The sequence below is a fragment of the Miscanthus floridulus genome, chromosome 16 (genome assembly GCF_019320115.1).
Source record: "Miscanthus floridulus cultivar M001 chromosome 16, ASM1932011v1, whole genome shotgun sequence".
In the NCBI taxonomy this organism is placed as follows: Eukaryota; Viridiplantae; Streptophyta; class Magnoliopsida; order Poales; family Poaceae; genus Miscanthus; species Miscanthus floridulus.
In genome coordinates, this window is record NC_089595.1 from 15,505,672 (window position 1) to 15,522,943 (window position 17,272).

Sequence of the window (17,272 nt, forward strand, 5' to 3'; positions counted from 1 at the left end):
CAGAGCTAGGGGAGAAAAATCAAGATGAGCCCCAGCGGCCTTGCCTGACCCCGCTCAGAAGTGGATAGGGACATCTCGACCTTTCTCATTCGATTCTAACCTCAAGCCAAGCCCATAGAATCTCCATCGACGAGAGGCCAACGGGCAACCTGAGCTTATCGAACAGCTTAGGCATCTGCTAGGAGGCGGGTTAAGAAGTAGTGGAATGCCACATGAGGGCTCTGTTGACCCCGTCAGTGGATGATGGACCTAGATTCCACTCGAACATGCCCATTAGCGAGCTCACCAAGCGATATACACAAGCCATCGAGGCAAGTGTCGTTAGGTCAACCCCTCTGATTGCGGAAACCGAGGATAGGGAGATGCATGAAACTTGCCTGACCCCTACCGAACCTCGTAGGGCTCGGGATCTTGGGTCGCCTGACCCTAAATTGGGAGACCAGGGTTAGAAGGACGGCCTACGGAGGGCCCAAGGCCACCTCACGTCGAACAAGAACCAGGGGAGAAAACGCAGATGAGCCCCTATGGCCTCATCTCGACCTTCTCATTTGATCCTAGACTCTAGCCGAGCCCATAGAATCCCCATTGAGGTGGCATCTGTTGGAAGGCGGGTTAAGGAGCAGCGGAATGCCACACGAGGGCTTTGCCGACCCCATCACAAATGATGAAACCGGATTATGCTTGAACATACCCATTAGTGAGCTCACCGAACGCGTCACTAGAGCCATCGAGGCAAGGGATGATTAGCTCAATCCCTCCAGTTGTGGAAACCATGGACGGGGCGACAATCATGAAGACAAGCCGACCCTCGACTAAACCCTTGCTACACGTGGGGGCTCGAGAAAGGTTGGACTCACAGGGAGACCAAATGTGCGGTCATAGAACAATAGCTCAGATCCTAGGGAGGGGGTACGCGTGAATACAAAAGATGCTTTCTCCTACTAGCATCACTATCCTCTCCTCAATTTTCAATGACATCCGACCCTAGCAATGGCAACGGGTCGGATCTCACTCGAGGGCTGATAAAGGTATAAGTACACCTTTTCTGAAATAGTCATCGCATCAGACCTCTTCCTCACATTAAGCCTAGCGGCAAGGTTTGTGGAAATGAACAACTGAGCATCCCTAGTCGAACTACAAAAAACCTATGTCTTGGCGGCTACAGTGTCTTTGCTCACCAGCATGATCAAAGTTCCGCTCTTACACCTCAGGCCCTACGATCTTAATGAATAGAAGGGTCGGAATATGTGAGCCCCTTTTCGCATACAAAAAGGGAGGAAAACAAGTTCAATCAAGAAAAATGAAATGACGAAATTGTTTTTACGATACATAAGGGTCAGCACTTGTCCTTTGATTACAATAAATGATCATCTGACCTATTCGACTAACTACCCCCTCTAGGGGAGCACTATGTCTTCAATTCTGTTCACCAGGTCCTACGAGAGAGGACCCACCGCCATCTCTATCTCATCTAGCTCATGGGCTTCATAGCCAGGAGCAAAGCCAAGGCTCATCGTCTCCAAGTCAATGTTGTCCATGTAATGAGAGTGGGCAATTACAAAGGCTTGGTTGATCCCAGTGCAAAGGGCATTCCTTTTAAGTTAGCACACCCGTGTTGTGATCTCGACGGCATGGGACATGAGCGAACTGGTCCCCTCTGACCACACCACCTCTAGGTCATCGTAGACCACTCTGAGGGCAGCGCTCAGGATACCTAGATTGTCGCTCTCTGCCTAAAGGTTCCTCCTCGCCTTGGTGAGCTTCATGGCTAGCCTAGTAGAGATGCCCTCAGCCTCTAGCCTTTGAGTTGTAGTGGTTCTAAGCTCAGCCTAGAGGGAGCTAAACCTCTATTGGGCCTCATCGCGCTCTCAGACGGCCTGGTCATGCCCCTCACGGGCCCCGCCACACTCCAAGCAGAGCCTTCCTGTGGTTTGGAGCAGCTCATCTCGCTCCTTGCGTAGCTCGGCGACCACCTTAGCATCCTGACTCGCCCTCTGCTCTAGGGCTATGAGCTTCTCCTTGGCTACTAGATTTAGCTCCTGCTCCTTCTCATCCTTGGCCAGAAGGTTGAGGATCCACTGGTGGGTCACAGTGTCCCTCTAGAGTAGCTCGCCCACTCCATCCTAACTCTAGTGGCCTCCTCATCTTGCCGCACCCTCACTAATAGGGCCTCGAACGCCCTCTCAGTCTCCTCCTCATGTTGACGGGCCTTGGCCTCTCGTAGTCGGAGACTGTTTGCCTCCTTGGCAAGGGGAGTCAGCTTGGACACCCTCTGTTGGGCGGCAATGAGCTAGGTGGTCACATCCCCATGCAGCCACGCCTCTTCAGCGAGGCGATCTTAGTTCTCCTTCTGCTCACGAAGGAACCAGGATTTCTCCCGGCAACGAGCGATAAGGGACTGAAAAAAGATAAATGTCAGAACACAAAAATACATTAAGAAAGAAGAAGGTGAGAGGCAAGGTCAAGTGAATACTCGGCTAGTGGGAATGATGACTTCACACAGGGCGCCCCTAGCATGGTCCAAGGCTTTTAGCACAGCCGCAATCCCCACGTCGAGACTCTCCTGCTCCATACTCTTAGTGGCATCATCAAGGGTGAAGAGTGTCGACGTTAGGTCTTGTGGATTCATCCACCGGAGCAGGGGCTCATCCCCCATAGGCAAATGGCTGCCCCCCAATGTTAGGGCAAGGGATTATTCCCTTTTGGTCCTCTCAGCCACCACCATGATGTTTGGGGACCCCTCGGCTGTGTCCCCCTCCGTTCAGCCCATGTTGGGCACCATCACTTGGACCACCGGTGGAGTGGATCGTGCTGCTGCCTCGAGCACCACCGCGGTTGCATCTGACTATGTCTCGCCCATCACAGCTGCTACCACCTCTGCCTACGTTAGTGGGGCCTCGACAGGCGGCATCACGCTAGCTGCGGATGGCACCAAAAGCGTGGTCGACAGCTCCATCCAACCCATCATCGGCAGCAGTATCACCTTCATCATCGGCTGCTCAACGACCTCTGAGGGCATCCCACGAGCCCCAACACCTGCTTGTCCCACCGAGGGTGCGGGTGCCACCGTGAGCGGTGCCTCACCGACCGACGACGTAGTTGCATCGGAGTCGCTCCTACCCAAAATGGGTATGATGTCAGCCAATGGCTGCCACCTCACTTGAAGGTCGATGCTCTTTTTTGGTGCCAGCGCCAAAAGATTGCGCCGCCTTAAGACGCTGAGAGAAAGAAAGGCGTGAGTCACGGTGAAAACAGAAAAAATAGGGCAATTGGTCACTTACATCGGTGTTGTTGGGCAGTGGATACGTTTGGGAGGAAACCATAGACCCCTACTTTGCCTCATCGGGGCAGGCCATTTTGAACCCGCCCCCTGCTCCCGGGTAGAGGGGCTCGCTTCCCTTGCATCCGAGGGCGTGGCGGTAGAACTACCCTCCTCTGTTGGCACCTCGAGCACAACGATAGATCTGCTCGCCCCAGCTGGCTCTTGGGGCACGGCGGCGGAGCCACCCTCCTCTGCTAGCACCTCTGGCACAGCGGTAGATCCGCCCACCCGTGCTGGCTCTTAGACAGGCCAATAATCCGACCTGTCTCCACTGGCCTCACGGACACGCCTTCCCCTCCATGAAACAGAAGGGTCCCGACCCCTGCAAGGATGAGCGAGTACTTGTCAGCAAATCCTCACCCTTTAGGTCATCACGCTCGGTGTCATCGACTACCTCATTATCATCTTCCTCCTCTTCATCGTCGTCACTATTAGTGTCCTCCCCTCGCTCCCGCGCTAGCAATTTCTGTTGCCTCTTCTTCCTCTTGTCCTCCTTTGCCTTCCTCTACCACTCGGCCTTGGTGTGGTTCACCACCCTCACAAATGGATCCCTCAACAATAGATTTGAGTGATCCCTGAGGATGAGGTCCCTTGGATGGTCCCCCAATCTCAATGTCAGTATCAAGGGGTCAGGAGTTCAATTAAAGACAAGGCATGAGGAAGGGAAAACTTACAAGGACGATGTATCCTAATTTCGGCCGCATCGGGGGATGCCTTGGCACTGGGTACACAAAATCAAGGGGGGTGCATGTGCTGTCCTGAGAAGGATCCATCGCCTCCTTGATGCGCTGTGCGACTTTGGAGGGGGAGAGCGCCCCCTTGGCAAGTGCTGTCCCATCGAATGATGCCCCAAGCGCCATCGTGTATAGGGGAAGCGCGTGCCTCATCAGTGGCGCCACCCTCCTCATGTGGTAGGCGCCGATAATGCCCGACCCCTTTAGGCCCATCTCCTTCAGGATTCGGATGGTGATGAGATGGTCCTGGATTTTCTTCTTGTCCTTCTCCAGGACACCCCACTTCCTCCACGAGTCCAGGACCTCTTTGACTAGGCACCCGGTGAATGCTGGCAGGGGATGGCTATGTCATTCTTGAGATAGAATCAATGTGAATGCCACCCCTTGTTGGAGATTGACAAACGCATTGGTGGGTATTCGCCGACCCGGTTGTTCTGGAGTTGGATGCCAGCGCATCCCATTGGCGTGTTCAGCTCCTGCTTCTTCTCTCGCTTCTTCTGAAGGGTGACGATGAAGAAGTACCGCCACAGATCAAAGTGGAGACTGATCCTCAAGAATCCCTCACATAGGGCGATGAACACCGCCATGTGCTGGATTCCATTGGGATTGAGGTGCTGCAACTCGATTTGGTAGTAGTGCAGCAACCCCTAGAGAAATTTGTGAGCAGGGGTAGCAAACCCTCGCTCATGGAAGTGCATGAACGAGACAACATAGCCATCGGGCAGTGACGGCATGTCCTCCTCGCTGGGCAGCCACCACTCCTTGGTGGTGCTCCTCGTGCAAAGAAGACCACGGTGGACAAGGCCCTCCATACGCTGGAGGGTGATATTAGAGCGGCACCACAGCTCCATTGGAAGATGGGGGTGGGTGGATGCGAACTCGATGGTGGCTGAGACGCGGATGCAGGGAGCTTAGGCGATTGGCGGTGGAGGTTGTAGATGTGAAGGAAAGGAGGCAAAGTATGAAACCCTAGGGGCGAACCCTTTGGTTTTATAGGGTGATGGATGCGAGAAAATCAACCATCTACCTAGATCTCCACGCCTACCATGTTCCACCACAATGTCACGCCATAGGATATGCGCACACAATCCCTATCCTTTCCTTCGGAAAACTCGCCAGACGTTTTGCCTCCCCGGGCAGACCGGGACTCGTTACGAGTAAGAGGAATACGGATAAAAAATGCATCTATGGTCTGTCTGGGCCTAGGAGTTCGAGGGTTGGTCCATCAATGGGTCCAACAGCAGCTCTAAGCCCCCTACAATAAGGGATGGAAAGAGCTGGGCCCCACAAGTGGCCAGCGCCATGGGCATCTTGGCCCATGATTGAGTCTCAGCCAGGCTTACCCTGACCGGATTCCCACAAATGGGATACCGAGACCCCAATCAAACTATCCAGCTAAACAACCACAAAATCTCACGACCATACCCGCAAAGGGTCCGACCTCGGTGAAAAGGAATTACCGTCTTCAGGACACGCCGTGGGCAACAATAGAGGGCCAGGGACCTTAGAGTCCCCTCTTTCAAAAAAGCCTCCGAAGGAGTATTCTACTCCTCCATAGGCTCGGGGGCTACACCCACCGGGTGCGCTCGTGCGCACCCGCTGGCAAGTTAGAAAATCCCTTAGGCGATTCTACTCAAATCATCCGGGGGCTCAGGGGCTACTGTCGGGGACCAATACTAGGGTACCCAAAGAGAAGGAGCTAATGACCATCAATGTTGATTCGTCAGTGTGATCAAGAGGGTGACTACATCGCTTGCCGAGTCTCACCTCATTCGGCCACCAAGGTGGTGGGCCCTGCCTCGTCTAACCCTCGAGGGTTGGCTCTACCTCGGTGGGTGCTGTGGCCGCAGGCCCATCTCGCTCGACCCCTGAGGGTTGGCTCTGCCTCGGCTGACTCTTGAGGGATGGCTTCGTCTCACCTGACCCTCGAGGGCTGGCTCCACCTCGCCCGATGTCTGAGGGCTAGCTCTGCCTCACCCGACGTCTGAGGGCTAGCTTCACCTCGCCTGATGTCTGCGCGTGACTCCTTTATAACGACACGCGTAGATAAGGCTGGGCACTCAAGTTAACTGCAATACCGAGGACCATACCCTACATGCCTATAGGAAAGTACCATCATGCCATGCTAGAAGGGTGCTTTGCGACCTTCTAGGCATGTCAGAGCCCAAACAGTGTTGTAGGCGTCGACATTTGCCTTACAGTGTTGTGGGCGCCATCATTTGCCCTCGAGCATGGATCGTTACAGAAGCTCACAACAATCACTATGGTCTAGAAGGAAACTTGCATCATCCATAGTAATGGGCGTGTGGCCACTGTGCTGCCTGCTCCCTGTATGGCCGTTGATCAGCACCCTAGTCCGTCGCGCTGCCCGTCGGGGCGGGATGGGATGTGACAACTTGCTGATAATGCTAGGACATGGCATCGTTAGTGGACAGACGCCTAGTGCAGCCCTGTCAGGGTTAGTGGACATGCGCCTGGCATGGAGCTATCCCTGTCACCGCCTGCCATGTCAGCGGGGCCTGCATAGAGGAAAAAGGAAGACCCAGCGTCCTTGAAGGACTTCCTTTGCCTCTAGTTTTTTCTCTTTTCTCCCATCTGTAATCCCTGCTCTCTCTTGGCCTATAAAAGGGAAAGCATGGCACCCCACTAAGGGGATTGATTCACCACATCATAGCAGAAACACTAGCGTCAAACCTCAAACACACAGCTGAGTAGTGACTTAGCCCTCGGCACCCATTCGATCTTTTCATTAGAGACTTAGGACCTGTCCCTCTCTCCCCCATTTTGTAACCCCTACTAGAAACTTTTTAGTGCTAATAACACAAGCAGCAGCCATGAACTGGATGTAGGGACATTCTGCCTGAACCAGTATAAACCTTGTGTCTTTTTAGCATACCATCCGAGCTAGACGCGCAATAACACAAATTTACTCGTTGGTGTTTACTCGAAACACCGACAGTCGGTCCGATCAAAGGTTATGGAGGACTTCGACCATCGGAGGAAGGTAGGCATGGCTGGCTCGGTAGTATAGACCTCGCGCCACGCAAGCTTCTGGTGGTGCTTGGAGTCATAGGCTGCCGACCCTCTGAAGATCATGAGGCAGCCATCCAGTGTTGGAAATCTGCTATCCTTTCCCTCAGCGTCGTCTGTAGCCGATTTGGGCTCCTTCCTATGCTCCCCTTATTGGAGCCTCTAGATAAGAACCGCTTCATGAGGACATAGTCCTTGTATAGGTGCTTGACATGGAAAGCATAGTTCGAGCATGGCCCTTGGAGCAGCTTCTCAAAGTGGTCTAGGGTACTCTCGGTGGGCTTCTGACCCCCCTTGTAGTCAGCAGTGGCTACGAGCTATCCCTCGGGCCGCTACATGTTCTTCTTCTTGTTGTTGGGATGGTTGGAGACGCCTTCGCCGGCGTCCTCATCCCGCTTTGCCTTGCCTTTGAGGCGGTCAAAAATCACCCTGACTGCCTCCTCGCCCAAGCCATGGCTAGTGGCGATGTCGAGGAGCTCCTTGGTGGTTTGTGGGCCCTTATGTCCTAGCTTGTGAACCAGGGACTCATAGGTGGTCCTAGACAAGAAAGCTCCTATGACGTCGACGTCAGTGACGTTGAGTAGCTCGTTGCACTGCCAGAAAAAGCGCCAGATATACCTACGAAGAGTTTCCCTGGACTTCTGTTGGTAGTTTTTGAGATCCCATGGGCTCCTAGGATGCGCGTATGTGCCTTGAAAGTTTCCCACAAAGATCTCTTTTAGGTCCGCCCAACTTTGGATTCGGTTGGGCAGAAGGTGTTCCAACCACATTCACACTGAATAGGCTAGGAACAATGGAAGGTTGTGGATAATGAAATCATCACTATTTGCTCCACCGGCTTGGCAAGCAAGCCAATAATCCTCGAGCCATAGTCCAAGGTTTGTTTTCCTAGAGTATTTCAAGATATTGGTCAGTGGTTCGTACAGTGGTGGGAAGATAGCGTTGAGGATGTGTCATCCAAAGGCCTGAGGCCTCGTCAAGTTGGGGCTCAGGCTTCGGTCCTCGCCACTATCGTAGTGTCCACCACGATGACAGTGGTAGCCGTGGCTAGCCTCCTCGTGTTGCCGTGAGTACGCCTGAGGGCATCGACGGTGTCGTGCGCATCACAGTGGAGCCCAAGATGTTCATGCATCGGGACCACGGCGTGCGGCCTGTCACCTTGATGTACCTAGTGGACTGACACATCCTTATCGGGTCGCTCTAAAGGCGTGCGTTGGATGGCATCGAGCTCGCGTCATTGGAACAGTGAGCTCTCGGCTTGCTATGCCCCTACATGCTCAAGTAGCGTGTGAATCTCGTGATGGGCTCGACGATCCTCGGGTGTCGTAGGCTCTAGGAGCCCCCGGAGTAAGGCCGCTGCAGCAACGATGTTCTAGCTTACCCAGGTGAAGTGTGGGAGGGCTTCATCGTCCTTGATGATCCTCCTATTCATGTTGTGGGCCACGACACGTGCATGCCCACCATCTTTGTGGCGCTTGATCTCTCGCTCGAGCTCCGCGCACTCTAGCTCAAGCTGGAGTCATGCTTCTTTAAGCTCTTGGTGCTGCGCCCATAGCTGCTCTACCCACAAGCGAGGTGGGGCCCCAATGTCCCCCTTGACCTCATCGTTGAGGTCATCTACTAGGGTAACCCCTCCCTAGTGGATGCTTTCGATGTATCCCTCAGGGGTACCTACCATGAAACATTCATGCGAGGGGTGATGGCTCCCCCTGCTGGAGTCGGAGTCGGAGGGTGACTCTGATTCTCCTGCGAGGAGGTCATGGAAAGATTCCATGACATATTTGGTCATCCCCATGAACTCATCATTCATAGGGGATGAGGGCATGCGTTGTGCCACAAGGTGGCTAACGGTCTCTGTGGTGTTGCGCAGACCGAACAGGAGCACTGTCGGGGGCGCTCTGGATGAGGTATTCTAGGGAGAGCGGCTCTCCTCCAACAAGCTACATCATGACGTTGGCGAAAGAGAAGGTGAGGTAGCCTAGGTCCTCCTGGGATGGTCAAGGTCCTAGGAAGGCGCCAAGCTGACACTCTAGCCTCCCATAATCGAAGCCGAGGAGCTGGTCGCTCCTGGGGGCATGGGCCTCCAGTGCGTGCAGCCGCAGCTCCTCAAGCGTCGACAGAGTGGAGAGGTTGGACGGCGACGGGAGCCTGCACCAACTCTCCCCCATCATGATGATGAAGTCTAGGTTCCTAAAGCGCACGTGCACGCCCGGGACCTAGTTGACGCTGTGACTAGCCATCCGAGGTCTGATGTGGATGTCGAGATGCGCAAAAAGTCCCCTACCTGGCGCCCCAACTGTCGGTGTTTTTTGGACCACCGACAAGTAAATTTGTATTTGCGTGTCTGGCTTGGATGGTGTGCTCGGAGGACACAAGGGTTTATACTGGTTTGGACGAAATGTCCCTACGTCCAGTTCGCTGCTGCTCGTGTTACCGGAACTTGGTTTGCAGTAGGGGTTACAAACAAGCGAGAGAGGGAGATGATCCCCAAGTCTCTGGTGGAAGGAGTAAATGGGTGTTGAGAGCTCGCTTGCCACTCAGCCGTGTGCTCATGTCGTGCTCTTGTGTTTCGCTTTCCCTCTCCATTCATGGGGTGCCCTGCTTCCCATTTTATAGGTGAAGGGAAAGCGTGGGTTACAACGGAGGAAGAGGAGAAGAACAAGAGAGAGAGAGAGAGAGGGAAGAAGGCTTTCAAGGTCGTCGGGTCCTTCTTCTACTTCATGCGGGTCCTGTCGATCCTGTAGATGTCAACAGAGACGGCTCAACGTCGCGGCCCTGTTCATCATTGGCACCATTCGCAAGCATCATCTGTCGGTCATGGCGTTCCATTCCGTCTCGGCGGATGTCGTGGTGAATTGACGCGTCTTTCAGCGTTCATACGAGGGTTAGGCAGAACAGCACCGGCATGCCCGACATTGTTCTTGATCTGAGTCCTCAGGCATGGCCCGTCATGGCCACGGGTTACATCGAGGCATACCAGTCTCTTCCCTGGTGTCAAAGTTTTGACCCAGGACCATACGCTTGGACCTGGAGTGGTTGGCAGCGGTATGGGTCCCTGTCAGACGAGACGGAAACCGCGTCCTTGGGGTCGAGCGAGACGGAGCTCGCACCCAATGGGTCGGGCGAGATGGAGCCCGTGGCCTCGGGTGAGACAGAAACCGCATCCTTGGGGTTGAGCGAGACGGAGCCCGCACCCAAGGGGTCAGGCTAGACGGAGCCCACACCCAAGGAGTCGGGCAAGACGATGCCCGCGGCCTCGAGGTCGGACGCGACGGAGCCCGCTACCTTGGGTCGGGTAAGACCTTTTAATATGTCTTGCTCCATTTGGGGAAGTCAGCGTTGACGCTAACTTCCTTACTTTGGGTATCTCTAATATCGATACCTGACACTGTCAAACTGCCCCAGTGAAAATGCTCCTCTCTTTACACTACACAGTACATGCACTGCTGCTCTTGGAGTTACTGTTGCTGCTAGAGATTGACTAACTTCAGCATCTGAGAGCGTGTTTAGTTCCCATCCCAAAATCCAAAAAAGTGCTACAGTACCTATCACATCAAATCTTGCGATACATGCATGGAGCATTAAATGTAGACGAAAAAAAAACTAATTGCACAATTTGGTTGAAAATTGCGAGACGAACGTTTTGAGCCTAATTAGTCCACGATTGAACACTATTTGCCAAATAAAAACGAAAGTGCTACAGTAGCCCAAATTCCCAAATTTGGGCAACTAAACACGCTGTGAGATATATATATATATATACTGTAGAGAATATATCATTGCTGAAACTATTGACAGAAGTATATACAGGTTTGTTCTAGGTCACTCACCGCTAACTTGATGGTTTGTAATCTGTGCTACGAGGATTCTTTCGTAGCTGCGTCATGTAATTATCTTCATCTTAATGAAACATAGGCTACATTCCGCCGTCGCGAAAAATTGATAGAAGTATATACAGGTTTCATAAGGCTTCAGAGACCCCCTCTACATGTGGACAAAGTTCTGGACCATTAATATTCCAGTTCCTTTCTTTGGCTGTCAATTCTGTTCTTGTCGTTCTTGCTTGCTTTGAAATCAAATTGCACTGCGTACTGCCTCGTCCTGTCGTTGTTTGTTCTTGCACACAGTTACGAGAGGGAGGCTGAATGGACACTGTCCTGACGCATTTGGTACAAGGATATTCGCTACTTTCTCCGTTCCAAATTATAGGTCATTCTGATATACGCTACTTTCTCCGTTCCAAATCATAGGTCGATATACGACTTTTACTATATATCTAAATATAATTATATATCTAGTTACATAACAAAAGCTAGAAAAAGCAGAACAACTTCTAGAGCAAAGTGAGAACCACGTATGGTTTCTTTTCCTGACCGGCATAACTGTTTACTTTGGTCATTTTGGAGTAAGACTAAGAAATGACAATAATCCACACCTCAACCTTTTACATACTTTAGCCATGGATACCAAGAGAATCTTTTGTCAAGGAAAGGATCAAGAGAAATGCCGACAGCTAGCTTACCACCGTCAGCGAAAAAGCCAAGGAATCTGTCATGTGAAGGAACACAATTTTTTTTTGACGCCCACTAGATACAGTACTAGATTACTTAGCTAGATAGATTCCATTTCAAACTCGAGGCCGGGGCGCATCGAGATTCGAGCACTGCCGCCTGTTCATCGATCGATTCATTCCCTCGTTCTTCATGCTGCATCATGGTCTCAAGCAATGAGAGGAATTATATTGTTTGTGATAAAGATAAAATGCTCTCCAACATGTGCATGGGTGCTGCAGTGATACATCGAATTTGGTATGGTGCTAGTACTAGGACCAATCCCATTACTCCAATTGATCCCTTGTGTTTACTCGTCTCCATGTGCCTCTGAAAGTGTAGTATACTAATTGCGGCACACAAGTTGGCAATTGTTTGTTGTTTCAGTGGGGAAGGAGGCCGGCACTATCATCATCAACTTTACTATGAAATTAAGCAACATATATAGGCACATATATATATATATATATATATATATATATATATGAGATCCAACCCAATAGCCCATAGATAAATGTCAAGTGTATACTATAGATATTTGTGCCATAGCTTCGCACGGTTGGTTCAGGATGCTTGTGTGTTATACTAGTATTTTGTCACAACATAACCATATTGACCTTCCTCTTGATATAAATGGATTTTCTATTTTTCATGTATATAGGTCATGACTTTCTATTTGTCTCTAAATAAGAAAATAGTTTGTTGACCAAGGCCTCTGAGTTTTGTTAAGTTTTAATCTTCCTAGTAATTCCAATTCTTCATCTTCATATTATTGATGTTGTTGCATTTTTTTTTTGAGCAATGATATTGTTGCATATTTTGAAGTGTAATAATATATATGTTGGAACCATCATTGGTTATTCCCGTGGTCCAAGAGACTTGTCAACAATATATAAAGGTTAACCACAGGGATTCCAAAAACATGAAATTAAATAAAGAATAGCTAGCCAAGGGAGAAGTAGCTAGTCTCTGTCCCTTCATTATTCCGTCCTAGGAAGGACCACATAGTACATAGAAATATTCAAAGAACAAATCATCTGTTAGATCACCGACAAACGACCATCCGGTACCATAGGAAACATAGACGCAAAGTGAGAGTACAACTGCCCATTTAATTTGCAACATAGAGATTGACAATATAGTAACCACTAAGCAACAAACGACAAGCAGTACTTATAATATATATGTGCGCTTTGTTCTTAATTAAGGCCAATTATTTCGGTTAAAAAAATATCGCCTTGACCATGCTATAATGTTGGCGAGAAAAGCAAAATCAACCAGTGTATGAACTAATCTATGGGCTATCTACAAATAATGCCAGGCAAATTCAATGGTCACCACGAGCTAAGCCTAGATGCTTTTATTTTTCTAAATTTATTTTAGAAACTAAAGATGCTATTATGATCTTTCAGTGGTTGGAGACATGTCCATCGACAGCGAGATGTAATATGATGGTTGTTACATGGGCGTTTATGGATGTATACATCTGTACTACATAACTAAAAAAATATTAAAACCCACCTTAATTTTCATGAACTGAACCTATATATATGTTTAGCGGGAACTTGTACGTGGGTCTTCGATGTCAGTGGCTGTGTGCTCTCGATGAAATGTAATGTAAGAAATTGCTTGTGCCCGTAGCAAATTGGGAGAAAGAATATAATTAAAATGGACAGCACTCGATCTATTTGGATTTTTTAAGGATTGGAGAGGCGTCCTTGTGTTTCTTGCATGTGGTGTGTGTGGCCGTGTGGGTCTCTCTCTCCTTTTGGCATGCATGATTCAATTCTTCTTCCTCCGATAGGAAATATATTGCTATTTTATACGGCGCCGAGTTACGTCACTGCTTACGTCAATTCCCAATCGGATAGTAATAATAATCTAACAACAACCTTATTGCACGACATGCATCATGGACCACAACACACACACACACACACATATATATATATATATATATATATATATATATATAATTTAGTTAAAACAAATCAGACAGGTACCGGCGGTAGTAGTACTTGTATCTGCCCCCCGAGCCCTGTTGGCGTTTTGTTTACACCCTTTCGCTCGATTGTTTCTGTGGCTTATAAGTTGGCTGATGTTATTTTGTTGTGAGAGAAAAACACTGTATCATGGTTGATAAGCATGGCTGATACGATCAAGTGAATAGAGTCTTAATCTTCTGATGCTGTGATTGATTCCTTGTATTAAGTGTTGTACTCGAAGGATCAGTTAGGTTCCTTTTTAAAAGTAGTCTTATGTATTGTTTGAATGCTCTTTGTTGGGTGGAGATAATCTTTTCAACTCTCTGTTGGAAAGAGTAATGTATGCACACTACTACACATATATGTACACTAGCTACTTGTTTTAGTATGCTGTTATACTCTTTAAATAACATGATTTCTGCTAAGCCTACCTTTGGTCATATGTGTGAGAGAGATGCATGGTACGGTCTTAAACTTTGTACTCCATATTATATATGTATATTCTGTTCCTGCCAAAGTGATTGTTATATATTAATAGGTACGGTTGTAGTACTAAGCCATCCATGCACATATATATATCAACCTGCAGCTCAAGCAAGCTGCAAATAAAATACATTCGGCAGGCTGATGAGTCAGATGACAGAGATGTAAGTTGAAGAACCAGCAACTCGCTGTGTGTATTTCTTAATAATGTCTCGATTGGTGATCTGATGCTGATTCCTCTTTGGTTGTAAACTCTTTTTTACTTGTTAATAATTGTCTGATCCAGTTGATGATGGAGATTAAATAAAGCCAGTTGGCAGTCTAACTTAACTAGTAGTAGTACGATAGTAGATCCAGGTTGGCCGGCGTTAGTAAATTATAATTTCATATATGTGCAATAAGTTGATAATATATATGGCAGCTACAAAATACAAACAAGTAGTGTCCTCTTAGCTAGGCTTTGTTTGATTTAGCTTTGAAGTGTGGAAAAACTATCGTGAACTATAAGCCATGGAAAAGTTGTGATGAGCTATGTCTGCTGTGAAAAAAGTTGTAAGTTATTTGATTGAAACATCTATGAAACCTATCCCCTCTGTTCATCTCCCTTGAAATAGTTGTAAATTATATTTTTATTTGCACCAATTTAGAAAAACAGAAAGTCAAAAGCGAAAAGCAAAACCTAAAGTGCCGCGAAAATCATATTACATATATGAAAGAAATCGCTTCTAGAAAAAGCAACTTCAAATTCCACCCGTTTGATTATCGTTTAAGCTGAACCAAACACAGCCTTAAAGTACTTTATATAGTGTATATATATAGAGAGAGAGAGAGAGAGCGCGCGCGATGTCAAGAGACATGGATGCAGCCAAAAGGTAAATCACTCTATGCATATATGTATTAGGGTGTTATGCTTGTTAACCTCGGTTGACACGACGTGATAGCTAGACGAGAGGCCAGCAGCAACCTACAATTGGATGTAGTAGAGCTAACATGCATTTCAGTTGACAGAGACGCGGCACCAATAGCAGTTGTGAACAGTGAGGCACAATCCATCTGTATGTCGGCATCGCCTGCCTGCTGTCACTCTCAAAATTGCTTGCTCTACATATATACTTCGTCACTGGATTCACACGTGTACCACTGTGTTTGGTCGAGTGATATTATCCTCGTGAAATTTATTCAGGTTTGGAACACTAGTAGAGAACAGACCTTTGATCCTCGGCCAAAATGGACTCTAGTCCCGGAATTTTTTGCCCCCGGGACTAGAAATACCTTTAGTCCCGGTTGGTGGCTCCAACCGGGACTAAAGGTTCCTGCCCAACGGCTACTGCGCCAGACAGAGGTGGCAGGGACCTTTAGTCCCGGTTGGAGCCACCAACCGGGACTAAAGGTATACTTTTACTCCCGGTTGGTGGCTCCAACCGGGAGTAAAGGTCTACTCCCGGGCCGTGGCTGCGCCCGGGGTTGGAAAGTTACCTTTAGTCCCGATTGGATCTATCAACCGGGACTAAATGTTCTCCCTTTATAAATCGGCCGTCTCCTCCTTCCTCCCCGAGCCCGAGCTCAGCACATTTTGAAGCTCACTGCAGTAGTGTTCTTGCTTCCTCCCTCCCTCCATTGTTCCTCCATCCATTCTTCGATTCCTCCATCGATTCTTCAGTTGTAAAGGTTACCAATCTCATACTCTCATTTTTTACCATTTTCTTATACCATTTTATTCACTATATATATTTATGGTTCTTTATTGTGGTTTTTTTTTCATTTGTAAGCAATTTGAGCTCAAAATCACTTTAAGCTTGCATATTTACATGAAAGAAGGTTAAAGTATATATAAATATAAAGTTAGAAAATAGTTAGAAAATTATAGCAAATCCTTACTAGTTGAACTTGCGGACCGTGTTCAGGTCGGCGAGGATGTTCTCTGCCGAGCGGTAACGGACGTCAAGGAGGAGCTTTGATTCTACGAGGGAGAGCGATAACGGTCGTGGAAGACCGTGTTCCCTTCCTCGTAGAATCGGAGCTCTTCCTTGACCAAGTACGGTGCCGTCCGGTGGAGAAATCCTCGCCGAGCTGATCACGTAAGCAAGGTCAACTAGTACGGATGGTTATTTATTCACATGTCCCGATATCGTCGTAGTAGTCTGTCAATCACCGTACCTAAACGTAGTATATATAAATAAAAACTTAGAAAATAGTTAGAAAATTATAGAAAATCCGTACTAGTTGAACTTGCGGACCGTGTTCAGCTCGGCAAGCATGTTCTCTGTCGAGCGGTAACGGACATCAAGGAGGAGCTTTGATTCTACGAGGGAGAGCGACAACGGTCGTGGGAGACCGTGTTCCCTTCCTCATAGAATCGGAGCTCTTCCTTGACCAAGTACGGTGCTGTCCGGTGGAGAAATGCTCGCCGAGATGATCACGTAAGCAAGGTCAACTAGTACGGATGGTTATTTATTCACACGTCCCGATATCGTCGTAGTAGTCTGTTATGTGTGTACATTCCCATTCTTCTGTTAATTTGCGGAAATATCATATGAATTACTTACCTGCCGCAGTAAAAGACGAGAACACAATGACCATTAAAAATATCATTGTTTAGAGATCTAGATAATTTTATAGTTTGTTAATTTTATTTGTTTATAAAAGAAGAAATTTATAGTGTATTAAAAAATGAGTATAGAGAGTAGATGGCAACTGCTTCCGGGTCCTCGGCCTCTCATGGGTTTCCAAAGCGACTTAGGCCGGGCCTTCCTCTCATTCCATGCGGCAAGTGTCGTGATGAGATGAAGATTGTGATGGAGTACCGAGTGAAGAAGGAGGGTCCCAACAAGGATCGTATCTTCTACAAGTGTCCGGATCGCAATGTGAGTTATTTTATCGTATTTAATGATTATGGTTAGTTTATACCTATTTTCATGATGGTTGTGATTAAAGTTCTAGTTTTTTGTTTTAATTTCAGTGGGATGGCAGTGGACGATGTTCAGGCTTCTACTGGGAGGAAGAGTATGTTGAACTCGTGCAAAAATATCTTGCACAACAGGCAGATACGGCGGCTAATGAGGCAGTGATCCAGCCGAAGAAGCCCAAAAATGTTGCACAATCGGGGGATCTGTCTGTTTTAGTTGAGATTGGTCGCGAAATCCTTGTGCTCCTGAAATGTATTTTAGC